The 25,915-nt window shown below is 43.4% G+C and overlaps 14 non-coding genes across 14 annotated transcripts; all 14 read left to right on the forward strand.

The window, feature by feature from the left end:
- Positions 1–864: 864 nt before the first annotated feature.
- LOC147676894 (U5 spliceosomal RNA) lies at positions 865–979 on the forward strand. The gene has a single exon (XR_015302885.1). It is a non-coding gene; the product is annotated as a U5 spliceosomal RNA (small nuclear RNA).
- An 896-nt stretch (positions 980–1,875) lies between these two features.
- LOC147676895 (U5 spliceosomal RNA) lies at positions 1,876–1,990 on the forward strand. The gene has a single exon (XR_015302960.1). It is a non-coding gene; the product is annotated as a U5 spliceosomal RNA (small nuclear RNA).
- An 897-nt stretch (positions 1,991–2,887) lies between these two features.
- Positions 2,888–3,002, forward strand: LOC147676896 (U5 spliceosomal RNA). The gene has a single exon (XR_015302735.1). It is a non-coding gene; the product is annotated as a U5 spliceosomal RNA (small nuclear RNA).
- Positions 3,003–3,899: 897 nt separating this feature from the next.
- LOC147676897 (U5 spliceosomal RNA) lies at positions 3,900–4,014 on the forward strand. Its single transcript, XR_015303437.1, has one exon. It is a non-coding gene; the product is annotated as a U5 spliceosomal RNA (small nuclear RNA).
- Positions 4,015–4,912: 898 nt separating this feature from the next.
- Positions 4,913–5,027, forward strand: LOC147676898 (U5 spliceosomal RNA). Its single transcript, XR_015302663.1, has one exon. It is a non-coding gene; the product is annotated as a U5 spliceosomal RNA (small nuclear RNA).
- Positions 5,028–13,646: 8,619 nt separating this feature from the next.
- Positions 13,647–13,761, forward strand: LOC147676899 (U5 spliceosomal RNA). The gene has a single exon (XR_015302746.1). It is a non-coding gene; the product is annotated as a U5 spliceosomal RNA (small nuclear RNA).
- An 898-nt stretch (positions 13,762–14,659) lies between these two features.
- LOC147676900 (U5 spliceosomal RNA) lies at positions 14,660–14,773 on the forward strand. Its single transcript, XR_015302943.1, has one exon. It is a non-coding gene; the product is annotated as a U5 spliceosomal RNA (small nuclear RNA).
- Positions 14,774–15,671: 898 nt separating this feature from the next.
- LOC147676901 (U5 spliceosomal RNA) lies at positions 15,672–15,786 on the forward strand. Its single transcript, XR_015302934.1, has one exon. It is a non-coding gene; the product is annotated as a U5 spliceosomal RNA (small nuclear RNA).
- An 898-nt stretch (positions 15,787–16,684) lies between these two features.
- LOC147676902 (U5 spliceosomal RNA) lies at positions 16,685–16,799 on the forward strand. The gene has a single exon (XR_015302744.1). It is a non-coding gene; the product is annotated as a U5 spliceosomal RNA (small nuclear RNA).
- An 898-nt stretch (positions 16,800–17,697) lies between these two features.
- On the forward strand, positions 17,698–17,812 carry LOC147676903 (U5 spliceosomal RNA). Its single transcript, XR_015302667.1, has one exon. It is a non-coding gene; the product is annotated as a U5 spliceosomal RNA (small nuclear RNA).
- Positions 17,813–21,094: 3,282 nt separating this feature from the next.
- On the forward strand, positions 21,095–21,209 carry LOC147676904 (U5 spliceosomal RNA). The gene has a single exon (XR_015302654.1). It is a non-coding gene; the product is annotated as a U5 spliceosomal RNA (small nuclear RNA).
- Positions 21,210–22,105: 896 nt separating this feature from the next.
- LOC147676905 (U5 spliceosomal RNA) lies at positions 22,106–22,220 on the forward strand. The gene has a single exon (XR_015302965.1). It is a non-coding gene; the product is annotated as a U5 spliceosomal RNA (small nuclear RNA).
- Positions 22,221–23,117: 897 nt separating this feature from the next.
- LOC147676906 (U5 spliceosomal RNA) lies at positions 23,118–23,232 on the forward strand. The gene has a single exon (XR_015302669.1). It is a non-coding gene; the product is annotated as a U5 spliceosomal RNA (small nuclear RNA).
- Positions 23,233–24,130: 898 nt separating this feature from the next.
- Positions 24,131–24,245, forward strand: LOC147676907 (U5 spliceosomal RNA). The gene has a single exon (XR_015302659.1). It is a non-coding gene; the product is annotated as a U5 spliceosomal RNA (small nuclear RNA).
- The last annotated feature ends 1,670 nt before the right edge of the window (positions 24,246–25,915 follow it).

A 25,915-nucleotide genomic window follows, 5' to 3' on the forward strand; every position in this document is an offset into this window, starting at 1 on the left:
TTGGGGAATATTTAGGAGTTGTCTGCTACTGTTATAAGGGAACACGAGCTTGGTGTTTTATTCCTGATCTCTCTGCTTGTTCATTTGCATAGACAGAGTGTAGGAGAGGTGCATCATGGAAAAGAGCTTGGGCAGTGCATGAGATTGCTTTTTCTTGACTATCTTGAAACTTCACGATAGCAGGCAGTATATTTTCTCTTCTCTCAACATTCCTGCTGCCAGAGGCCAGACGTCACTCTCCATTTAAAAGGTGGCACCAAGACTCATGCTGCGCTTTTCATAGGGCTTGCACGATATTTGTGCCCGTTAGAGGTGCCCTTAGAGGGTGGCCAATCCTGAGTCAGATTCCTCTCAGGTACACTTGAAGGGGCTCGTTAGTCTTGTTTCAAGTGCCTCCAGCCTAGACAGATATATACTTATATATTCAGCTTTAATGAAAATACGTGTAAAAAAGGGACTTAAAGTGCATGGCTATTTGCATAGAACAGTGGTGGCTCACAGCCTATCGATTGGAGGGATGGTGGGGAAAGCGTAAAATCGTTGGGGACGAAAGTCCTACAGTGCCACTTCAGTTAAAGCCTGATTCACGCTTCCCGTTCCCCTTGCCCAGCAGCCCCGACACCTCCTAATGAGCTGAGGTGTGTACAAAAAGAATTTGCATATTCCCAGGCAGACACTTGGAACTGCCCACCTTTTTGCTTTTCTGTGCTTTGAGCAGAGACTCTGAAGTTTGATCCTGTTTCCCTCACCGGCCTAGTTCTTGCCCTCTTTTTTAGAGGCTGCAAATACCTCTCAGGTCCTCACCCTCGCAATGATAGGGTCTTTGATCTGGTGCCTCTAACCCCCAGAGAGCCATATTCTAACTTACTCTGGTTTCTCTTGAAAACGAAAAAATCTTTCGCCTTTTACTAAAGATTTCCGTGGAGAGGAACATTTACGAGTTTATTCAATTTTTATAAGCCTTACCACAGGTGAGGCTGTTTATCATTTGTTTAAAAGAAAAGCATTAGAAGTTGGGGAATATTTAGGAGTTGTCTGCTACTGTTATAAGGGAACATGAGCTTGGTGTTTTATTCCTGATCTCTCTGCTTGCTCATTTGCATAGACAGAGCGTAGGAGAGGTGCATCATGGGAAAGAGCTTGGGCAGTGCATGAGATTGCTTTTCCTTGACTATCTTGAAACTGCACGATAGCAGGCAGTGTATTTTCTCTTTTCTCAACATTCCTGCTGCCAGAGTACAGACGTCACTCTCCTTTTAAATGGTGGCACCAAGACTCATGCTGCGCTTTTCATAGGGCTTGCACGTTATTTGTGCCCGTTAGAGGTGCTCTTAGAGGGTGGCCAATCCTGAGTCAGATTCCTCTCAGGTACACTTAAAGGGGCTTGTTAGTCTTGTTTCATGTGCCTCCAGCGTAGACAGATATATACTTATATATTCAGCTTTAATGAAAATGCGTGTGAAAAAGGGACTTAAAGTGCATGGCTATTTGCATAGAACAGTGGTGGCTCACAGCCTATCGATTGGAGGGATGTGGGGAAAGCGTAAAATCGTTGGGGGCGAAAGTCCTACAGTGCCACTTCAGTTAAAGCCTGATTCACGCTTCCCGTTCCCCTTGCCCAGCAGCCCGACACCTCCTAATGAGCTGAGGTGTGTACAAAAAGAATTTGCATATTCCCAGGCAGACACTTGGAACAGTCCACCTTTTTGGTTTTCTGTGCTTTGAGCAGAGACTCTGAAGTTTGATCCTGTTTCCCTCACCGGCCTAGTTCTTGCCCTCTTTTTTAGAGGCTGCAAATACCTCTCAGGTCCTCACCCTCGCAATGATAGGGTCTTTGATCTGGTGCCTCTAACCCCCAGAGAGCCATATCCTAACTTACTCTGGTTTCTCTTCAAAATGAAAAAATCTTTCGCATTTTAGTAAAGATTTCTGTGGAGAGAAACATTTACGAGTTTATTAAATTTTTTTAAGCCTTACCACAGGTGAGGCTGTTTATCATTTGTTTAAAAGAAAAGCATTAGAAGTTGGGGAATATTTAGGAGTTGTCTGCTACTGTTATAAGGGAACATGAGCTTGGTGTTTTATTCCTGATCTCTCTGCTTGCTCATTTGCATAGACAGAGTGAAGGAGAGGTGCATCATGGGAAAGAGCTTGGGCAGTGCATGAGATTGCTTTTCCTTGACTATCTTGAAACTGCACAATAGCAGGCAGTGTATTTTCTCTTTTCTCAACATTCCTGCTGCCAGAGGCCAGACGTCACTCTCCTTTTAAAAGGTGGCACCAAGAGTCATGCTGCGCTTTTCATAGGGCTTGCCAGTTATTTGTGCCCGTTCGAGGTGTCCTTAGAGGGTGGCCAATCCTGAGTCAGATTCCTCTCAGGTACACATGAAGGGGCTCGTTTGTCTTGTTTCATGTGCCTCCAGCCTAGACAGATCTATACTTATATAATCAGCTTTAATGAAAATACGTGTGAAAAAGGGACTTAAAGTGCATGGCTATTTGCATAGAACAGTGGTGGCTCACAGCCTATCGATTGGAGGGATGGTGGGGAAAGCGTAAAATCGTTGGGGACGAAAGTCCTACAGTGCCACTTCAGTTAAAGCCTGATTCACGCTTCCCGTTCCCCTTGCCCAGCAGCCCGACACCTCCTAATGAGCTGAGGTGTGTACAAAAAGAATTTGCATATTCCCAGGCAGACACTTGGAACTGCCCACCTTTTTGCTTTTCTGTGCTTTGAGCAGAGACTCTGAAAGTTGATCCTGTTTCCCTCACCGGCCTAGTTCTTGCCCTCTTTTTTAGAGGCTGCAAATATCTCTCAGGTCCTCACCCTCGCAATGATAGGGTCTTTGATCTGGTGCCTCTAACCCCCAGAGAGCCATATTCTAACTTACTCTGGTTTCTCTTCAAAACGAAAAAATCTTTCGCCTTTTACTAAAGATTTCCGTGGAGAGGAACATTTACGAGTTTATTCAATTTTTTTAAGCCTTACCACAGGTGAGGCTGTTTATCATTTGCTTAAAAAAAAAGCATTAGAAGTTGGGGAATATTTAGGAGTTGTTTGCTACTGTTATAAGGGAACATGAGCTTGGTGTTTTATTCCTGATCTCTCTGCTTGCTCATTTGCATAGACAGAGTGTAGGAGAGGTGCATCATGGGAAAGAGCTTGGGCAGTGCATGAGATTGCTTTTCCTTGACTATCTTGAAACTGCACGATAGCAGGCAGTATATTTTCTCTTTTCTCAACATTCCTGCTGCCAGAGGCCAGACGTCACTCTCCTTTTAAAAGGTGGCACCAAGACTCATGCTGCGCTTTTCATAGGGCTTGCACGTTATTTGTGCTCGTTAGAGGTGCCCTTAGAGGGTGGCCAATCCTGAGTCAGATTCCTCTCAGGTACACTTGAAGGGGCTCGTTTGTCTTGTTTCATGTGCCTCCAGCCTAGACAGATCTATACTTATATATTCAGCTTTAATGAAAATACGTGTGAAAAAGGGAATTAAAATGCATGGCTATTTGCATAGAACAGTGGTGGTTCACAGCCTATTGATTGGAGGGATGGTGGGGAAAGCGTAAAATCGTTGGGAACGAAAGTCCTACAGTGCCACTTCAATTAAAGCCGGATTCACGCTTCCCGTTCCCCTTGCCCAGCAGCCCGACACCTCCTAATGAGCTGAGTTGTGTACAAAAAGAATTTGCATATTCCCAGGCAGACACTTGGAACTGTCCACCTTTTTGCTTTTCTGTGCTTTGAGCAGAGACTCTGAAGTTTGATCCTGTTTCCCTCATCGGCCTAGTTCTTGCCCTCTTTCTTAGAGACTGCAAATACCTCTCAGGTCCTCACACTCGCAATGACAGGGTCTTTGATAGGGTGCCACTTACCCCCAGAGAGCCATATTCTTACTTACTCTGGTTTCTCTTCAAAACGAAAAAATCTTTCGCCTTTTACTAAAGATTTCCGTGGAGAGGAACATTTACGAGTTTATTCAATTTTTTTAAGCCTTACCACAGGTTAGGCTGTTTATCATTCGCTTAAAAGAAAAGCATTAGAAGTTGGGGAATAGTTAGGAGTTGTCTGCTACTGTTATAAGGGAACACGAGCTTGGTGTTTTATTCCTGATCTCTCTGCTTGTTCATTTGCATAGACAGAGTGTAGGAGAGGTGCATCATGGAAAAGAGCTTAGGCAGTGCATGAGATTGCTTTTTCTTGACTATCTTGAAACTTCACGATAGCAGGCAGTATATTTTCTCTTCTCTCAACATTCCTGCTGCCAGAGGCCAGACGTCACTCTCCATTTAAAAGGTGGCACCAAGACTCATGCTGCGCTTTTCATAGGGCTTGCACGTTATTTGTGCCGGTTAGAGGTGCCCTTAGAGGGTGGCCAATCCTGAGTCAGATTCCTCTCAGGTACACTTGAAGGGGCTCGTTTGTCTTGTTTCATGTGCCTCCAGCCTAGACAGATCTATACTTATATATTCAGCTTTAATGAAAATACGTGTGAAAAAGGGACTTCAAGTGCATGGCTATTTGCATAGAACAGTGGTGGCTCACAGCCTATCGATTGGAGGGATGGTGGGGAAAGCGTAAAATTGTTGGGGACGAAAGTCCTAAAGGGCCACTTCAGTTAAAGCCTGATTCACGCTTCCCGTTCCCCTTGCCCAGCAGCCCCGACACCTCCTAATGAGCTGAGGTGTGTACAAAAAGAATTTGCATATTCCCAGGCAGACACTTGGAACTGCCCACCTTTTTGCTTTTCTGTGCTTTGAGCAGAGACTCTGAAGTTTAATCCTGTTTCCCTCACCGGCCTAGTTCTTGCCCTCTTTTTTAGAGGCTGCAAATACCTCTCAGGTCCTCACCCTCGCAATGATAGGGTCTTTGATATGGTGCCTCTAACCCCCAGAGAGCCATATTCTAATTTACTCTGGTTTCTCTTCAAAATGAAAAAATCTTTTGCCTTTTACTAAAGATTTCCGTGGAGAGGAACATTTACGAGTTTATTCAATTTTTTTAAGCCTTACCACAGATGAGGCTGTTTATCATTTGTTTAAAAGAAAAGCATTAGAAGTTGGGGAATATTTAGGAGTTGTCTGCTACTGTTATAAGGGAACATGAGCTTGGTGTTTTATTCCTGATCTCTCTGCTTGCTCATTTGCATAGACAGAGTGTAGGAGAGGTGCATCATGGGACAGAGCTTGGGCAGTGCATGAGATTGCTTTTCCTTGACTATCTTGAAACTGCACAATAGCAGGCAGTATATTTTCTCTTTTCTCAACATTCCTGCTGCCAGAGGCCAGACGTCACTCTCCTTTTAAAAGGTGGCACCAAGACTCATGCTGCGCTTTTCATAGGGCTTGCACGATATTTGTGCCCGTTGAGGTTCTGTGAAATCTGAACCTGTGTTTAAAATATCATTATTCTGCTATGATTTTGATATCAGAGAAACGAAAATGGCAAGTTTAATATGTGTGTGTATTTTCATCACAATACAATGATGCATGCAGGAGTTATTGGCAAATTCATTCTGAGCCCACAGGCCCCAGGTTGTGAACAAGCGTCCATTTTAGTTGTTGCCCTTTACATAGGCATATACATGAGCCAATGATTCTTAAAGGACACATATTCCTTAGCTTGAGTTCTTCCTGACTCCCATTTGACCTGAACAGGCTGAATCTGCCTACGTGATGTTGGCCTCACCAAACCAGTCCATGCCCTCTAGTCAATCTATATTAAAGATCTGAGCAACTTGTTGTGTACATTGGCCTGAGCAAGATTAGAAGGCCGAATACAGTAGCCATGCCTGTTTATGACCCACAAGCATCCCTTATCCTACATTTCTATCTTCCACACCTGGCTCTGTTTCTCTGCTTCTGGGCTTTTACAATGGGGAGGTGACTGTTTATATGATGGGGAGGAAACCAGTTCTATTGTGAGCTTCTTCGGCCTGCACAGGAAAATATGTGAAGCTTGACATATGTTCATGATGGAAGATGGGTTGGTCAGTTTGGGCAAGTAGAATGGAATTCATAATTATAGCCTGCTTTGTTATGGTACCATGGGAGCGACCTACAATGATGTGTGACACAGCAAGAATGTGAGCCTAGGGGCAAACTTTTTGTATAAAAAGCCTGCCTGAGAAAGCTCAGGCAGGCTCCCTCTTTCAATTGTAAAACTACGGTTGGACGACGAAGCCTCATAATTAATTATAATAAAGATGTCTTTTAATTTTACAGACTGGCTGTCAATTCCTTTGCTGCTTTATTATGCAAACTTCTGGATAGATCCCTGGTGGGGAGAGTGAGTCATTTTCCACTTTTCTTCAGTTGGCTGCCCAACTCGGGGCCTTATCATGGAGTGGTTATCTGCAGGAGTGTTTTGTCAAAGGATGGAAAAACTGCTGGGGAAGACAAGACAGAATTCTCCCAAAAAGAGGTACTCTGGGCACAGGGTTTTCTGGGGGATTATCTGTCTCTGTGGCCCAGTATGTTTTTTGATTTTTCTGACTTAAGACTCTCCTAAAGATGTCACTCCTGACTAAGGAACCCATTCTTTTTTTTTGCTGTAAGTATTTTTTTTAACAGACTGTTAGTGCAGTGGGGAATTGACAGTTATAATCTGGACAAATATTTGTGTATATGCAAATTGCAATTTGTATAGGCAGTTGAAGAGATATTTTCTCCATCTGTTTTAGTTGAAGAATAAAAATGGGTCGCTCCCAGTCCTTTGGTTCTGAGTCCTTAGTTATTTATTGGTCGCAGAAATGTGACGCAGTCCTTAGTTATTTATTGGTCGCAGAAATGTGACGCTTTGGTTTGGGTACCGGTACATTTGGTTCAGTTGGTAGGCCTTTGGTTGCTGTGGTTCAGATTATCGTTGGATAATCTTCCTCAGTATTGGTTCCTTGGTATTATTTGAACACTGCAGTATTCAAAAACCGTGGGTCACGCACATTTGCGTGTATATCGTTGGAGATAGCCCCATGAAGTTTGAAACCCGACTAGTGAGCGCAGATGCCTGGTCGCGGAATTTTGTTTTGTATTAGTATTGACTAGGTTGCAACAAAGGATTCCCGGTTGGAGGATTCGCGTCTGAAACCTCCGGTTGGAACTCCAATTTATGAGCTCTCTCTAAAGGTCTGTGAGGCTGTCCCTTTTGCAGCCTTCTGGAAATCTGTTGTAGAATTTAAAAAAAAAAAAAAAAAAAATAGGAACTAAAACGTTTTTGTTGTAAATATGGTTTACAACTAGTATTGGCAGGTTATTTTTGAAGACAGTCTGTAGGCTGTTCCTTGTTCCAGTCCTAAGTGTTGACCTATGGGTTAAAATGTGTGTTTAAATGTCTATGTTGTTTGTGGGTTTTGTTGTAAATTGCGACGGCGCGATTTACAAGAAATGTTTAGAGCACGCTGTTTTGTGTGTCCTGAGTGTTTGACCCCCCTTCTGTTTTGTGTCTGGAATGAGCTCAATGTATGTACGTGTATGGGTCACGTTCAATAGATGTAAATAAGCCTCCAAAGAAAAAAAAATGAAAAAACGAAATTGCCTGTTCTTTAGACGCACGGTGTTAGATGTTCACAGCCAAGTCTTTTCAGCTGCAGTATTATCTAATAAAAATGTTCATTCAGCCAGCACCTCTCTAGTTAAACACGGGTGGTGGAATTTTGCAAACAGTCCTTTCTAAATTTTTCGCAGTAATCTCACGCAGTCCCAGTTAGGCAGCTGCGCCTAGGCTTGTGTGTTAATATGTATCTAAATAATAGGCAAGGGATGTAGTGAGCATTTTATATGTAGAACAGTCACAAATAGCAATAATTAGGCTTCATTAGGAGAAAATAATTATTAATTATGAAAAATAATTATTAAAAACAAGTGCTACAAAAATCGTTTTTTAATATTTGTGAAGCTTAACACTCATACTATGACCCCCTAGCATTTAAATGTTTGATTTAAGTTATGTTGTACCACGAAAATGACCAAACACCTCTGTGCGCAATTTCCCTTACCCTAGGCGCAAACAAGCTCATTTCTATAAGGTATAACTTAGTATTTTCAAAAGTATGGCTCATAAATTAGGTATTAGACATTCTAGTAATACCCATTAAGCAATAAAATTATAGAATATTTATTTCTTAGTATCCAGAATGCAAAAGTCGATTTTCAGACAAATAGACTGTTTTGAATGGTTTCAAGGCCCCTTTTTGAAGCGTCTCTTTAGTAAATGCATACATTTAGACCTTAATATATATGTTTGCAGGTTGTGCCTTCTTATGATTCAGCGAGTCAATGTGTCATAGAATTGCAAGAAAAAAAGAGAGAAATTATTGTTTTAAATATAGTGAAATATTGCAGGTTATGTGGAAGTGGTTAAAAAACCTACTGGCCTTGTCAGCTTCAGTTACCACGAGCAGGGGACTGGCAGAACCTGTATAACGTGTTTCCAGCAGTAGCGGCTGAGGTGTTATCTTGTAAGGCTGGCTTGTTGACATTTGTGACCTTTTAATTAGGGCCTCGCCTGTGGAATGCAGCATGACATGGTTAAACATGCATCTGATGCTAACTTCAGCTGCCTCTTTGTATTTAAATCCCTGCCCCTGCCACGGTCCTGACCTGAGGTCACTTGAATAGCCTGACTTGCTCCGATAAATTTAATTCCTGCTCATGTTCATAATTTAAAAGTCTCTTCTTAAAGCGTTACAAATTTGACATTAGCTGGGATGGGATTTTTGTTTTTGAACTAAAATGAGCAGAGGATGCAGGGCACATGTACAGCAATGATGATTGCATTTTAGCCAAAGAATAAATAATAGCTCCAGCATGTTCCTACAAAACGCTTGTTGTTCGGTAAATTATGTCATCAACACATTTATCTCAAATTAGAAATACGGCAGGGCTGACACAGCATTGCATCCCGCTAATAATAATAAAAGGAACACTATTTAATTTGTAAAACTGCAGCCTCATTTTTCAATACTCTGAAGGATTGTAGAGCCCACACGTGGTTTGCATAGCTCCCAGTTGCTTTCAAAATGCTGCACACAAGCGCTTTATATGAGATGTAGTTGATTGTATATGATTTAAATATGTAACCTTCATTCATTGCAGGCTGGCTTGTTCTCATTTGCCGCATTCACATTACATCTGCGTTAAAAGCGCACATCTGAGATAATAAACAAATAGGAAAGGTATTCCTCATGCAAAATTGTAGCACCTGCACTTCATGTCTTACAAATTAAGCACTGTGTAAAATGAGGAAACATGATTTCAAAAGGGCAAATGCAAAAGTGATTTCTTTGAAAAAAAAATATCAAACATTCTGCTAAATGATCTGTAGAACTGGTATATGTGTGTCTCCATGCTAGGAACTAATTTTTTTAGTTAAGTTTATTTGACAAAAAGAAAAACGAAGTGTTACATTAAGTTTTAGATAGGCAATAAGTAGAAGCCCTTCCCCAAAATTCTGCAACTTAAAGGCTTTAGGCCTGAGTGAGAATGGGCGTTTTTGCAAAGGTACATGGAAAAAGTTACAGGTAAGTAATGAAAAGTTTTTGTATGTCACGTTGTGTCATGTTTTGTAGTCTGATAAAAAGGGTTATAATTTATGTTGTATTATGAGAAATGTGTGTGTTGTGTATCTTTTCTGCTTCTTCCTACAGATAATTCATGGATTAATTCACAAGACCTGGGAGTTGGCTGGTTGAAGAGAAATATTTTTTTTTTTTGCGTAATTTCTTTAAGAAAAAAATGTGTGCGTTTATGTTTCATTTATACATTTGGTCCACTGAAACGCGTTATTTGACACAGCGACATTATATTTTACAGCAGAGTATCAATTACCTGATGCCCTGCTGTCAAAAGAAGGGAATACTTGACAATTGAGATTGAGCTGCAGGTTTATAGTGTAAAGTACATATGCCATAATATTGTGCATGACCGTTTATTCATATATGCTGTTTGTTTGTCTGGGCTATTTTTTCCTTGTGCTTGATATACAGCAAGTATATCTTATGGCTTGAGATGGCTTGATATGTGTATTTATTTTTTAATTTTTTGTGTGTATGTTCTGTTCTATGGTGCTACTTTGAATTACAAGTTCCCCTGTGTTGTGAAGGAACGCATATGACGATATGCATTGTTTCACAATAAATTGGATGAATTTGTATTAAGATAAATTTCACAGATATGGACCTCATACTGTGAGCGAGTAAGGCAGCAGTTTTTCCAGTGCATGCCTAAATTTGGCTGTAATGATTTTTTTAAGAAAACTAAAATGATATACTGGATTAAAGTGTGCTATCCGTTCTTAGTCACTTACTGCCTTTTTCCTTAAGGACAGGCAGCTCTGCATTTATGTATCCTTGATTGGGCCTAAGGATGGAATTATAGATCCGTGACTAAAGGTGGCCTAATTTTGATATCGCATTTTTTGATTCCTGAATAAGCCTATGGATTCATTTTTTTCCCCTGAAGAGACAACTGAACATTAGTTAGAATTACCGTGTAGGGTATAGATTGTCAGCGGTAGAGTTAAAATTCTGTAACATTGGTCTTTTCATGTATCCCCGTGCTCTTGGTGCTGTGTCACATGCCTTAGGCCACCCAAGCAAACTCTTGTCCTTCCTATAGATTTTTCTTTTTGCTTCTTACCTGACCAATGTTGCATCATGTTGAGTTATTGAAGATTTTAGTTGTGTCCTACTTCCATTTTCCCTTCTCCATCTTCCTTTCACCAGTCAACCCATTTATTATTATGGGTGTATTGTTCTTGTTCACACTTCTAAACTGCAGTGATGTAGTAGGAACCCCCTTATGCCACATACATTCCCTTTTGTGTGACCAGACTAGTTTTCGAGAATTTTCTTTAGGCCCACTTCAAATGTCTTTTCAGACTGACTATCAGGATAGTGATAGCCTGGTTAATTGACCCAATACAAGTTTTCCATCTCAATAGGAGATTTTCCATCTCAATAGGAGATATCTCAAGTTTACATTCTTTTTAGTACGGCATATTTTTATGTCTATTTTTAATTTTTCAGTTCCCTTTTGTTTCTGCTGTTTCAATTTTTTTATAAGATGTGTTCTAATCATGCAGATACCAGGACTCTCTAGTTCTTGTCCTCTTTCCTGCACAGTTGATCATTAGCCTTTGTATTACATAGCGCATTTGATGCACATTGTTTAAAGAAGGGACTTCTTCATGTCCTTGATAATGTGTATTATGTCATTTCTCTATTTGAGATGTTCTAGATAAGGAGTTTAGGAACACCTAGGCTTCATCATTAAGGAGAATATGTATTTACCCCATTAAATAATGTATCCCATTAGATAATGCCACTGTGTGAGGGCATCCATTTAGGTTCCCATGACGAATTGCCACTCCTTTGCAGATTGCAGGCCACTTGCTTGCAGCTCTCTTGTCAAAAAGCCAACCCATGAACTGTTTTTATATCTGACTTGAAGGAAACTAACAATTGTGTTACACTTCCTATATCACTAGGTTCTGCTGGAATCTTCCAGAGTCAAAAAGGAAGAATGTTACCCTGCAGACCGGTGATCAAAAAAAGACTGGTCCCCATCAGTAAACATGGCAGACGACTACAGACTTCTTGGCCTTACAATTCCTGACAGCAATCAGCAGCGTGAACAGCAATCAGCAGCGTGAACAGCAATCAGCAGCGTGGGCAGCGGTCATCAGCATGGACAGCGATCATCAGCGTGCCTCCAGTGGTACCTCCTAAGCAAGCCATTTGTTTCATCAGAAGGCGTTGTGAAAAGAAAAGAAAAAAGGAGCTGATTTTCTGTTTTGCCTCAGAAGTTCAGTGCAAAGATGCGAAGGATCCCTGCTTTTGATGGCAGGACTGTCATCCACTTTGTGCAATTTGTTCAAACTGTCATGTGCTTGAACCTCTGGCAGCGCGCGGTCCCCTGACCCCCTTGGCCTGAGTTTTTGGCCTTTCCCCACACACACCTCTTTTCCCTTTGCACCAGCGGAATGGCAGTGCACCCAAGGATCCACGTTTGGAAAAATGCACTACCTTCTGGTGCCCATGAGAGAGCAGCTTGAGCGTCTTCTGACACTAAATGACGAGTGTTGGAGTCTGGAAAGTGCTGCTGATCTTGAAGAGGTTGTTTCTCAGTGGTGCTTGTTTCTGCACGAGATGTTTTGTGCCCTTGATCTATGAAGAGCACATTTCCTGAGGTGTCACAGAGAAGAGACACTGGTGCATTTGTTTTGAGACATTGAGACTTTGAATGAACTGTGGGTGTTCCAGGAGGGCACTCCTACTGAGCATGAAAAGGCCTGGATCGAGAGGCCCAACGCGGAAGAAGATGATGGAAGCGGATTTGATGGACAATAGAAGCCTTCCAAGAGGCTTATAACGGATTTTGGACACAGCTGCTAACATAGACTGAGTAATTGCCTATGTAAGGGCAAAAGGGGCGTCTGAGGTTCTGTGAAATCTGAACCTGTGTTTAAAATATCATTATTCTGCTATGATTTTGATATCAGAGAAACGAAAATGGCAAGTTTAATATGTGTGTGTATTTTCATCACAATACAATGATGCATGCAGGAGTTATTGGCAAATTCATTCTGAGCCCACAGGCCCCAGGTTGTGAACAAGCGTCCATTTTAGTTGTTGCCCTTTACATAGGCATATACATGAGCCAATGATTCTTAAAGGATACGTATTCCTTAGCTTGAGTTCTTCCTGACTCCTATTTGACCTGAACAGGCTAAATCTGCCTACGTGATGTTGGCCTCACCAAACCAGTCCATGCCCTCTAGTCAATCTATATTAAAGATCTGAGCAACTTGTTGTGTACATTGGCCTGAGCAAGATTAGAAGGCCGAATACAGTAGCCATGCCTGTTTATGACCCACAAGCATCCCTTATCCTACATTTCTATCTTCCACACCTGGCTCTGTTTCTCTGCTTCTGGGCTTTTACAATGGGGAGGTGACTGTTTATATGATGGGGAGGAAACCAGTTCTATTGTGAGCTTCTTCGGCCTGCACAGGAAAATATGTGAAGCTTGACATATGTTCATGATGGAAGATGGGTTGGTCAGTTTGGGCAAGTAGAATGGAATTCATAATTATAGCCTGCTTAGAGGGTGGCCCATCCTGAGTCAGATTCCTCTCAGGTACACTTGAAGGGGCTCGTTTGTCTTGTTTCATGTGCCTCCGGCCTAGACAGATCTATACTTATATATTCAGCTTTAATGAAAATACGTGTGAAAAAGGGAATTAAAATGCATGGCTATTTGCATAGAACAGTGGTGGCTCACAGCCTATTGATTGGAGGGATGGTGGGGAAAGCGTAAAATCGTTGGGGACGAAAGTCCTACAGTGCCACTTCAGTTAAAGCCTGATTCACGCTTCCCGTTCCCCTTGCCCAGCAGCCCGACACCTCCTAATGAGCTGAGTTGTGTACAAAAAGAATTTGCATATTCCCAGGCAGACACTTGGAACTGTCCACCTTTTTGCTTTTCTGTGCTTTGAGCAGAGACTCTGAAGTTTGATCCTGTTTCCCTCACCGGCCTAGTTCTTGCCCTCTTTCTTAGAGACTGCAAATACCTCTCAGGTCCTCACACTCGCAATGACAGGGTCTTTGATAGGGTGCCACTTACCCCCAGAGAGCCATATTCTTACTTACTCTGGTTTCTCTTCAAAACGAAAAAATCTTTCGCCTTTTACTAAAGATTTCCGTGGAGAGGAACATTTACGAGTTTATTCAATTTTTTTAAGCCTTACCACAGGTGAGGCTGTTTATCATTTGTTTAAAAGAAAAGCATTAGAAGTTGGGGAATATTTAGGAGTTGTCTGCTACTGTTATAAGGGAACATGAGCTTGGTGTTTTATTCCTGATCTCTCTGCTTGCTCATTTGCATAGACAGAGTGTAGGAGAGGTGCATCATGGGAAAGAGCTTGGGCAGTGCATGAGATTGCTTTTCCTTGACTAGCTTGAAACTGCATGATAGCAGGCAGTATATTTTCTCTTTTCTCAACATTCCTGCTGCCAGAGGCCAGACGTCACTCTTCTTTTAAAAGGTGGCACCAAGAGTCATGCTGCGCTTTTCATAGGGCTTGCCCGTTATTTGTGCCCATTAGAGGTGCCCTTAGAGGGTGGCCAATCCTGAGTCAGATTCCTCTCAGGTACACTTGAAGGGTCTCGTTTGTCTTGTTTCATGTGCCTCCAGCCTAGACAGATCTATACTTATATATTCATCTTTAATGAAAATACGTGTGAAAAAGGGACTTAAAGTGCATGGCTATTTGCATAGAACAGTGGTGGCTCACAGCCTATCGATTGGAGGGATGGTGGGGAAAGCGTAAAATCGTTGGGGACGAAAGTCCTACAGTGCCACTTCAGTTAAAGCCTGATTCACGCTTCCCGTTCCCCTTGCCCAGCAGCCCCGACACCTCCTAATGAGCTGAGGTGTGTACAAAAAGAATTTGCATATTCCCAGTCAGACACTTGGAACTGTCCACCTTTTTGCTTTTCTGTGCTTTGAGCAGAGACTCTGAAGTTTGATCCTGTTTCCCTCACCGGCCTAGTTCTTGCCCTCTTTTTTAGAGGCTGCAAATACCTCTCAGGTCCTCACCCTCGCAATGATAGGGTCTTTGATCTGGTGCCTCTAACCCCCAAAGAGCCATATTCTAACTTACTCTGGTTTCTCTTCAAAACGAAAAAATCTTTCGCCTTTTACTAAAGATTTCGGTGGAGAGGAACATTTACTAGTTTATTCAATTTTTTAAGCCTTACCACAGGTGAGGCTGTTTATCAGTTGTTTAAAAGAAAAGCATTAGAAGTTGGGGAATATTTAGGAGTTGTCTGCTACTGTTATAAGGGAACATGAGCTTGGTGTTTTATTCCTGATCTCTCTGCTTGCTCATTTGCATAGACAGAGTGTAGGAGAGGTGCATCATGGGAAAGAGCTTGGGCAGTGCATGAGATTGCTTTTCCTTGACTATCTTGAAACTGCACGATAGCAGGCAGTATATTTTCTCTTTTCTCAACATTCCTGCTGCCAGAGGCCAGACGTCACTCTCCTTTTAAAAGGTGGCACCAAGACTCATGCTGCGCTTTTCATAGGGCTTGCACGTTATTTGTGCTCGTTAGAGGTACTCTTAAAGGGTGGCCAATCCTGAGTCAGATTCCTCTCAGGTACACTTGAAGGGGCTCGTTAGTCTTGTTTCATGTGCCTCCAGCATAGACAGATATATACTTATATATTCAGCTTTAATGAAAATACGTGTGAAAAAGGGACTTAAAGTGCATGGCTATTTGCATAGAACAGTGGTGGCTCACAGCCTATCGATTGGAGGGATGGTGGGGAAAGCGTAAAATCGTTGGGGACAAAAGTCCTACAGTGCCACTTCAGTTAAAGCCTGATTCACGCTTCCCGTTCCCCTTGCCCAGCAGCCCCGACACCTCCTAATGAGCTGAGGTGTGTACAAAAAGAATTTGCATATTCCCAGGCAGACACTTGGAACTGTCCACCTTTTTGCTTTTCTGTGCTTTGAGCAGAGACTCTGAAGTTTGATCCTGTTTCCCTCACCGGCCTAGTTCTTGCCCTCTTTTTTAGAGGCTGCAAATACCTCTCAGGTCCTCACTCTCGCAATGATAGGGTCTTTGATCTGGTGCCTCTAACCCCCAGAGAGCCATATTCTAACTTACTCTGGTTTCTCTTCAAAACGAAAAAATATTTCGCCTTTTAGTAAAGATTTCCGTGGAGAGGAACATTTACGAGTTTATTCAATTTTTTTAAGCCTTACCACAGGTGAGGCTGTTTATCATTCGCTTAAAAGAAAAGCATTAGAAGTTGGGGAATATTTAGGAGTTGTCTGCTACTGTTATAAGGGAACATGAGCTTGGTGTTTTATTCCTGATCTCTCTGCTTGTTCATTTGCATAGACAGAGTGTAGGAGAGGTGCATCATGGAAAAGAGCTTGGGCAGTGCATGAGATTGCTTTTTCTTGACTATCTTGAAACTTCACGATAGCAGGCAGTATATTTTCTCTTCTCTCAACATTCCTGCTGCCAGAGGCCAGACGTCACTCTCCATTTAAAAGGTGGCACCAAGACTCATGCTGCGCTTTTCATAGGGCTTGCACGTTATTTGTGCTGGTTAGAGGTGCCCTTAGAGGGTGGCCAATCCTGAGTCAGATTCCTCTCAGGTACACTTGAAGGGGCTCGTTTGTCTTGTTTCATGTGCCTCCAGCCTAGACAGATCTATACTTATATATTCAGCTTTAATGAAAATACGTGTGAAAAGGGGACTTCAAGTGCATGGCTATTTGCATAGAACAGTGGTGGCTCACAGCCTATCGATTGGAGGGATGGTGGGGAAAGCGTAAAATCGTTGGGGACGAAAGTCCTAAAGGGCCACTTCAGTTAAAGCCTGATTCACGCTTCCCGTTCCCCTTGCCCAGCAGCCCCGACACCTCCTAATGAGCTGAGGTGTGTACAAAAAGAATTTGCATATTCCCAGGCAGACACTTGGAACTGCCCACCTTTTTGCTTTTCTGTGCTTTGAGCAGAGACTCTGAAGTTTAATCCTGTTTCCCTCACCGGCCTAGTTCTTGCCCTCTTTTTTAGAGGCTGCAAATACCTCTCAGGTCCTCACCCTCGCAATGATAGGGTCTTTGATATGGTGCCTCTAACCCCCAGAGAGCCATATTCTAATTTACTCTGGTTTCTCTTCAAAATGAAAAAATCTTTCGCCTTTTACTAAAGATTTCCGTGGAGAGGAACATTTACGAGTTTATTCATTTTTTTTAAGCCTTACCACAGATGAGGCTGTTTATCATTTGTTTCAAAGAAAAGCTTTAGAAGTTGGGGAATATTTAGGAGTTGTCTGCTACTGTTATAAGGGTACATGAGCTTGGTGTTTTATTCCTGATCTCTCTGCTTGCTCATTTGCATAGACAGAGTGTAGGAGAGGTGCATCATGGGACAGAGCTTGGGCAGTGTATGAGATTGCTTTTCCTTGACTATCTTGAAACTGCACGATAGCAGGCAGTATATTTTCTCTTTTCTCAACATTCCTGCTGCCAGAGGCCAGACGTCACTCTCCTTTTAAAAGGTGGCACCAAGACTCATGCTGCGCTTTTCATAGGGCTTGCACGATATTTGTGCCCGTTAGAGGTGCCCTTAGAGGGTGGCCAATCCTGAGTCAGATTCCTCTCAGGTACACTTGAAGGGGCTCGTTAGTCTTGTTTCAAGTGCCTCCAGCCTAGACAGATATATACTTATATATTCAGCTTTAATGAAAATACGTGTAAAAAAGGGACTTAAAGTGCATGGCTATTTGCATAGAACAGTGGTGGCTCACAGCCTATCGATTGGAGGGATGGTGGGGAAAGCGTAAAATCGTTGGGGACGAAAGTCCTACAGTGCCACTTCAGTTAAAGCCTGATTCACGCTTCCCGTTCCCCTTGCCCAGCAGCCCCGACACCTCCTAATGAGCTGAGGTGTGCACAAAAATAATTTGCATATTCCCAGGCAGACACTTGGAACTGCCCACCTTTTTGCTTTTATGTGCTTTGAGCAAAAACTCTGAAGTTTGATCCTGTTTCCCTCACCGGCCTAGTTCTTGCCCTCTTTTTTTGAGGCTTCAAATACCTCTCAGGTCCTCACCCTCGCAATGATAGGGTCTTTGATCTGGTGCCTCTAACCCCCAGAGAGCCATATTCTAACTTACTCTGGTTTCTCTTCAAAACGAAAAAATCTTTCGCCTTTTACTAAAGATTTCCGTGGAGAGGAACATTTACGAGTTTATTCAATATTTTTAAGCCTTACCGCAGGTGAGGCTGTTTATCATTTGTTTAAAAGAAAAGCATTAGAAGTTGGGGAATATTTAGGAGTTGTCTGCTACTGTTATAAGGGAACATGAGCTTGGTGTTTTATTCCTGATCTCTCTGCTTGCTCATTTGCATAGACAGAGTGTAGGAGAGGTGCATCATGGGAAAGAGCTTGGGCAGTGCATGAGATTGCTTTTCCTTGACTATCTTGAAACTGCACGATAGCAGGCAGTATATTTTCTCTTTTCTCAATATTCCTGCTGCCAGAGGCCAGACGTCACTCTCCTTTTAAAAGGTGGCACCAAGACTCATGCTGCGCTTTTCATAGGGCTTGCACGTTATTTGTGCCCGTTAGAGGTGCCCTTAGAGCAGAGGTCTTCAAACTTTTTGATGCCAAGACCCCTTGTAAAACCTTTTTAGGCGTAAGGACCCCCTTCCGACAAAAGTTTCTAGAAACTGGTACTCCTCATCATCAACTTTTGACAACCATAAATGCGCCTGTTAGACCTCATCACATCCCTCCATCATTCATCCACCCACACTTTCACACATCCATCCCATTCACCCTTTCATCCTTCCATCCATACATCCATCCTTTATCCATCCACCCTTTCATCCTTCCATCCATACATCCATCTTTTACCCATCCACCCTTCCTTCCATCCACCCATCATTCATCCACCCACCCTTTCACACATCAATCCATCATTCATCCATGAAACCTTTTTTCCATTCATCCATCCATCCACCCTTTCATCTTCCCATCCATACATCCATCCTTTATCCATCCACCCTTTCATCCTCCCATCCATACATCCACCCACCCTTTCATCCATCCATTCATCCACCCACCCTTTCATCCATCTACCCATCATTCATCCCCCCACCTTTTCACATGTCCATCCATACATACATCCTTCATCCGTCCACCCTTTCATCCATCCATCCATACATCTATCCTTCACCAATCTATCCTTCATCCATCCACCCTTTCATCCTTACATCCATCCTTCATCCATCATCCATCCACCCTTTCATCCACCCATCCTTCATCCATCCACCCTTTCATTCTTCCATCCATACATCTATCCTTCACCAATCTATACTTCATCCATCCACCCTTTCATCCATCCAACTTTCATTCATCCACCCATCTTTTTACACATCCATCCATCCTTCATCCACCCACCCTTTCATCCATCCACCCATCATTCATCCCCCCACCTTTTCACACATCCATCCATGCATCATTCATCCATCCATGCAACCTTTTATCCATCCATCCACCCTTTCATCCTCCCATCCATACATACATCCATCCTTCATCCATCCACCCTTTCATCCTCCCATCCATACATACATCCATCCTTCATCCATCCACCCTTTCATCCTCCCATCCATACATCCATCCTTCTTCCATCCAGCCTTTCATCCTCCCATCCATACATCCATCCTTCATCCATCCACCCTTTCATCCTCCCATCCATACATACATCCTTCATCCATCCACACATACATCCTTCATCCATCCACACTTTCATCCTCCCATCCATACATACATCCATCCTTCATCCATCCGCCCTTTCATCCTCCCATACATACATCCATCCTTTATCCAGCCACCCTTTCATCCTTCCATCCATACATCCATCATTCATCCATCCATCCACCCTTTCATCCATCCATTCACCCATCATTCATCCACCCATCTTTTTACACATCCATCCATCCATCATTCATCCATCCACCCTTTCATCCATCCACTCTTCATCCGTCCACCCTTCATCCGTCCACCCTTTCATTCTTCCATCCATACATCTATCCTTCACCAATCTATCCTTCACCAATCTATCCTTCATCCATCCACCCTTTCATCCTTCCATCCATACATCCATCATTCATCCATCCACCCTTTCATCCATCCATTCAACTTTCATTCATCCACCCATCTTTTTACACATCCATCCATCATCCATCCATCCACCCTTTCATCCATCCATCCTTCACCCGTCCACCCTTTCATTCTTCCATCCATACATCTATCCTTCACAAATCTATCCTTCATCCATCCACCCTTTCATCCTTCCATCCATCCATCATTCATCCATCCACCCTTTCATCCATCCACCCACCCATCATTCATCCACCCACCTTTTCACACATCCATCCATCCTTCAGCCTTTCATCCATCCATCCACTCATCATTCATCCGCCCACCTTTTCATACATCCTTCCATCCTTCAGCCTTACATCCATCCATCCACCCATCATTCATCCACCCACCTTTTCTGTGCCTCTCTCATGGGGGATCAGTATCTCTCTGCATCGTCTTCCTTCTTCTTTCCCGCTCATGGGAGGGCATCTCTGTGCCTCCCTGCTGGGGGCGGGGGATGTGTCACGGGACCGACAGCTCCAGGTGCGCAACATCCATTGAACTCAAAGGACTACATTACAGCCACTGCCCCAGCCCCCCCCCCTCCCACCCCCCAGCTCCCCCCAGCATGTGTATGTGAGCCCTGCTGTAACAGCTTCAGGGACACACACACAGTCACACCCAAGTACTTGACAGGTCTTGTTAATGAGGCGTTGATGTTTTTCACACCTCGGTGTGAATTAGGCCTCCGCCGTGAGCACCCTCAATCAGCCCGGCGCCACTACGGCAAACTGACAGAATCTGTTCTGCGACCCACTTCCCAGGACTCCACGACCCCCCTGGGGGTCGCGCCCCACAGATTGAAGACCGCTGCCTTAGAGGGTGGCCAATCCTGAGTCAGATTCCTCTCAGGTACACTTGAAGGGGCTTGTTAGTCTTGTTTCATGTGCCTCCAGCCTAGACAGATATATACTTATATATTCAGCTTTAATGAAAATACGTGTGAAAAAGAACTTAAAGTGCATGGCTATTTGCATTGAACAGTGGTGGCTCACAGCCTATCGATTGGAGGGATGGTGGGGAAAGCGTAAAATCGTTGGGGACGAAAGTCCTACAGTGCCACTTCAGTTAAAGCCTGATTCACGCTTCCCGTTCCCCTTGCGCAGCAGCCCGACACCTCCTAATGAGCTGAGGTGTGTACAATTATTTTTTGCATATTCCCAGACAGACACATGGGAACTGTCCACCTTTTTGCTTTTCTGTGCTTTGAGCAGAGACTCTGAAGTTTGATCCTGTTTCCCTCACCGGCCTAGTTCTTGCCCTCTTTTTTAGAGGCTGCAAATACCTCTCAGGTCCTCACCCTCGCAATGATAGGGTCTTTGATCTGGTGCCTCTAACCCCCAGAGAGCCATATTCTAACTTACTCTGGTTTCTTTTCAAAACGAAAAAATCTTTCGCCTTTTACTAAAGATTTCCGTGGAGAGGAACATTTACGAGTTAATTCAATTTTTTTAAGCCTTACCACAGGTGAGGCTGTTTATCATTTGTTTAAAAGAAAAGCATTAGAAGTTGGGGAATATTTAGGAGTTGTCTGCTACTGTTATAAGGGAACATGAGCTTGGTGTTTTATTCCTGATCTCTCTGCTTGCTCATTTGCATAGACAGAGTGTAGGAGAGGTGCATCATGGGAAAGAGCTTGGGCAGTGCATGAGATTGCTTTTCCTTGACTATCTTGAAACTGCACGATAGCAGGCAGTGTATTTTCTCTTTTCTCAACATTCCTGCTGCCAGAGGACAGACGTCACTCTCCTTTTAAATGGTGGCACCAAGACTCATGCTGCGCTTTTCATAGGGCTTGCACGTTATTTGTGCCCGTTAGAGGTGCTCTTAGAGGGTCGCCAATCCTGAGTCAGATTCCTCTCAGGTACACTTAAAGGGGCTCGTTAGTCTTGTTTCATGTGCCTCCAGCGTAGACAGATATATACTTATATATTCAGCTTTAATGAAAATGCGTGTGAAAAAGGGACTTAAAGTGCATGGCTATTTGCATAGAACAGTGGTTGCTCACAGCCTATCGATTGGAGGGATGTGGGGAAAGCGTAAAATCGTTGGGGACGAAAGTCCTACAGTGCCACTTCAGTTAAAGCCTGATTCACGCTTCCCGTTCCCCTTGCCCAGCAGCCCGACACCTCCTAATGAGCTGAGGTGTGTACAAAAAGAATTTGCATATTCCCAGGCAGACACTTGGAACAGTCCACCTTTTTGGTTTTCTGTGCTTTGAGCAGAGACTCTGAAGTTTGATCCTGTTTCCCTCACCGGCCTAGTTCTTGCCCTCTTTTTTAGAGGCTGCAAATACCTCTCAGGTCCTCACCCTCGCAATGATAGGGTCTTTGATCTGGTGCCTCTAACCCCCAGAGAGCCATATTCTAACTTACTCTGGTTTCTCTTCAAAACGAAAACATCTTTCGCATTTTAGTAAAGATTTCTGTGGAGAGGAACATTTACGAGTTTATTAAATTTTTTTAAGCCTTACCACAGGTGAGGCTGTTTATCATTTGTTTAAAAGAAAAGCATTAGAAGTTGGGGAATATTTAGGAGTTGTCTGCTACTGTTATAAGGGAACATGAGCTTGGTGTTTTAATTCTGATCTCTCTGCTTGCTCATTTGCATAGACAGAGTGTAGGAGAGGTGCATCATGGGAAAGAGCTTGGGCAGTGCATGAGATTGCTTTTCCTTGACTATCTTGAAACTGCACGATAGCAGGCAGTGTATTTTCTCTTTTCTCAACATTCCTGCTGCCAGAGGACAGACGTCACTCTCCTTTTAAATGGTGGCACCAAGACTCATGCTGCGCTTTTCATAGGGCTTGCCCGTTATTTGTGCCCGTTCGAGGTGCCCTTAGAGGGTGGCCAATCCTGAGTCAGATTCCTCTCAGGTACACTTGAAGGGGCTCGTTTGTCTTGTTTCATGTGCCTCCAGCCTAGACAGATCTATACTTATATATTCAACTTTAATGAAAATACGTGTGAAAAAGGGACTTAAAGTGCATGGCTATTTGCATAGAACAGTGGTGGCTCACAGCCTATCGATTGGAGGGATGGTGGGGAAAGCGTAAAATCATTGGGGACGAAAGTCCTACAGTGCCACTTCAGTTAAAGCCTGATTCACGCTTCCCGTTCCCCTTGCCCAGCAGCCCCGACACCTCCTAATGAGCTGAGGTGTGCACAAAAAGAATTTGCATATTCCCAGGCAGACACTTGGAACTGCCCACCTTTTTGCTTTTATGTGCTTTGAGCAGAAACTCTGAAGTTTGATCCTGTTTCCCTCACCGGCCTAGTTCTTGCCCTCTTTTTTTGAGGCTTCAAATACCTCTCAGGTCCTCACCCTCGCAATGATAGGGTCTTTGATCTGGTGCCTCTAACCCCCAGAGAGCCAATTCTAACTTACTCTGGTTTCTCTTCAAAACGAAAAAATCTTTCGCCTTTTACTAAAGATTTCCGTGGAGAGGAACATTTACGAGTTTATTCAATATTTTTAAGCCTTACCGCAGGTGAGGCTGTTTATTATTTGTTTAAAAGAAAAGCATTAGAAGTTGGGGAATATTTAGGAGTTGTCTGCAACTTTTATAAGGGAACATGAGCTTGGTGTTTTATTCCTGATCTCTCTGCTTGCTCATTTGCATAGACAGAGTGTAGGAGAGGTGCATCATGGGACAGAGCTTGGGCAGTGTATGAGATTGCTTTTCCTTGACTATCTTGAAACTGCACGATAGCAGGCAGTATATTTTCTCTTTTCTCAACATTCCTGCTGCCAGAGGCCAGACGTCACTCTCCTTTTAAAAGGTGGCACCAAGACTCATGCTGCGCTTTTCATAGGGCTTGCACGATATTTGTGCCCGTTAGAGGTGCCCTTAGAGGGTGGCCAATCCTGAGTCAGATTCCTCTCAGGTACACTTGAAGGGGCTCGTTAGTCTTGTTTCAAGTGCCTCCAGCCTAGACAGATATATACTTATATATTCAGCTTTAATGAAAATACGTGTAAAAAAGGGACTTAAAGTGCATGGCTATTTGCATAGAACAGTGGTGGCTCACAGCCTATCGATTGGAGGGATGGTGGGGAAAGCGTAAAATCGTTGGGGACGAAAGTCCTACAGTGCCACTTCAGTTAAAGCCTGATTCACGCTTCCCGTTCCCCTTGCCCAGCAGCCCCGACACCTCCTAATGAGCTGAGGTGTGCACAAAAATAATTTGCATATTCCCAGGCAGACACTTGGAACTGCCCACCTTTTTGCTTTTATGTGCTTTGAGCAAAAACTCTGAAGTTTGATCCTGTTTCCCTCACCGGCCTAGTTCTTGCCCTCTTTTTTTGAGGCTTCAAATACCTCTCAGGTCCTCACCCTCGCAATGATAGGGTCTTTGATCTGGTGCCTCTAACCCCCAGAGAGCCATATTCTAACTTACTCTGGTTTCTCTTCAAAACGAAAAAATCTTTCGCCTTTTACTAAAGATTTCCGTGGAGAGGAACATTTACGAGTTTATTCAATATTTTTAAGCCTTACTGCAGGTGAGGCTGTTTATCATTTGTTTAAAAGAAAAGCATTAGAAGTTGGGGAATATTTAGGAGTTGTCTGCTACTGTTATAAGGGAACATGAGCTTGGTGTTTTATTCCTGATCTCTCTGCTTGCTCATTTGCATAGACAGAGTGTAGGAGAGGTGCATCATGGGAAAGAGCTTGGGCAGTGCATGAGATTGCTTTTCCTTGACTATCTTGAAACTGCACGATAGCAGGCAGTATATTTTCTCTTTTCTCAATATTCCTGCTGCCAGAGGCCAGACGTCACTCTCCTTTTAAAAGGTGGCACCAAGACTCATGCTGCGCTTTTCATAGGGCTTGCACGTTATTTGTGCCCGTTAGAGGTGCCCTTAGAGCAGAGGTCTTCAAACTTTTTGATGCCAAGACCCCTTGTAAAACCTTTTTAGGCGTAAGGACCCCCTTCCGACAAAAGTTTCTAGAAACTGGTACTCCTCATCATCAACTTTTGACAACCATAAATGCGCCTGTTAGACCTCATCACATCCCTCCATCATTCATCCACCCACACTTTCACACATCCATCCCATTCACCCTTTCATCCTTCCATCCATACATCCATCCTTTATCCATCCACCCTTTCATCCTTCCATCCATACATCCATCTTTTACCCATCCACCCTTCCTTCCATCCACCCATCATTCATCCACCCACCCTTTCACACATCAATCCATCATTCATCCATGAAACCTTTTTTCCATTCATCCATCCATCCACCCTTTCATCTTCCCATCCATACATCCATCCTTTATCCATCCACCCTTTCATCCTCCCATCCATACATCCACCCACCCTTTCATCCATCCATTCATCCACCCACCCTTTCATCCATCTACCCATCATTCATCCCCCCACCTTTTCACATATCCATCCATACATACATCCTTCATCCGTCCACCCTTTCATCCATCCATCCATACATCTATCCTTCACCAATCTATCCTTCATCCATCCACCCTTTCATCCTTACATCCATCCTTCATCCATCATCCATCCACCCTTTCATCCACCCATCCTCCATCCATCCACCCTTTCATTCTTCCATCCATACATCTATCCTTCACCAATCTATACTTCATCCATCCACCCTTTCATCCATCCAACTTTCATTCATCCACCCATCTTTTTACACATCCATCCATCCTTCATCCACCCACCCTTTCATCCATCCACCCATCATTCATCCCCCCACCTTTTCACACATCCATCCATGCATCATTCATCCATCCATGCAACCTTTTATCCATCCATCCACCCTTTCATCCTCCCATCCATACATACATCCATCCTTCATCCATCCACCCTTTCATCCTCCCATCCATACATACATCCATCCTTCATCCATCCACCCTTTCATCCTCCCATCCATACATCCATCCTTCTTCCATCCAGCCTTTCATCCTCCCATCCATACATCCATCCTTCATCCATCCACCCTTTCATCCTCCCATCCATACATACATCCTTCATCCATCCACACATACATCCTTCATCCATCCACACTTTCATCCTCCCATCCATACATACATCCATCCTTCATCCATCCGCCCTTTCATCCTCCCATACATACATCCATCCTTTATCCAGCCACCCTTTCATCCTTCCATCCATACATCCATCATTCATCCATCCATCCACCCTTTCATCCA

Source organism: Lissotriton vulgaris, chromosome 12, assembly GCF_964263255.1.
Source record: "Lissotriton vulgaris chromosome 12, aLisVul1.2, whole genome shotgun sequence".
In the NCBI taxonomy this organism is placed as follows: Eukaryota; Metazoa; Chordata; class Amphibia; order Caudata; family Salamandridae; genus Lissotriton; species Lissotriton vulgaris.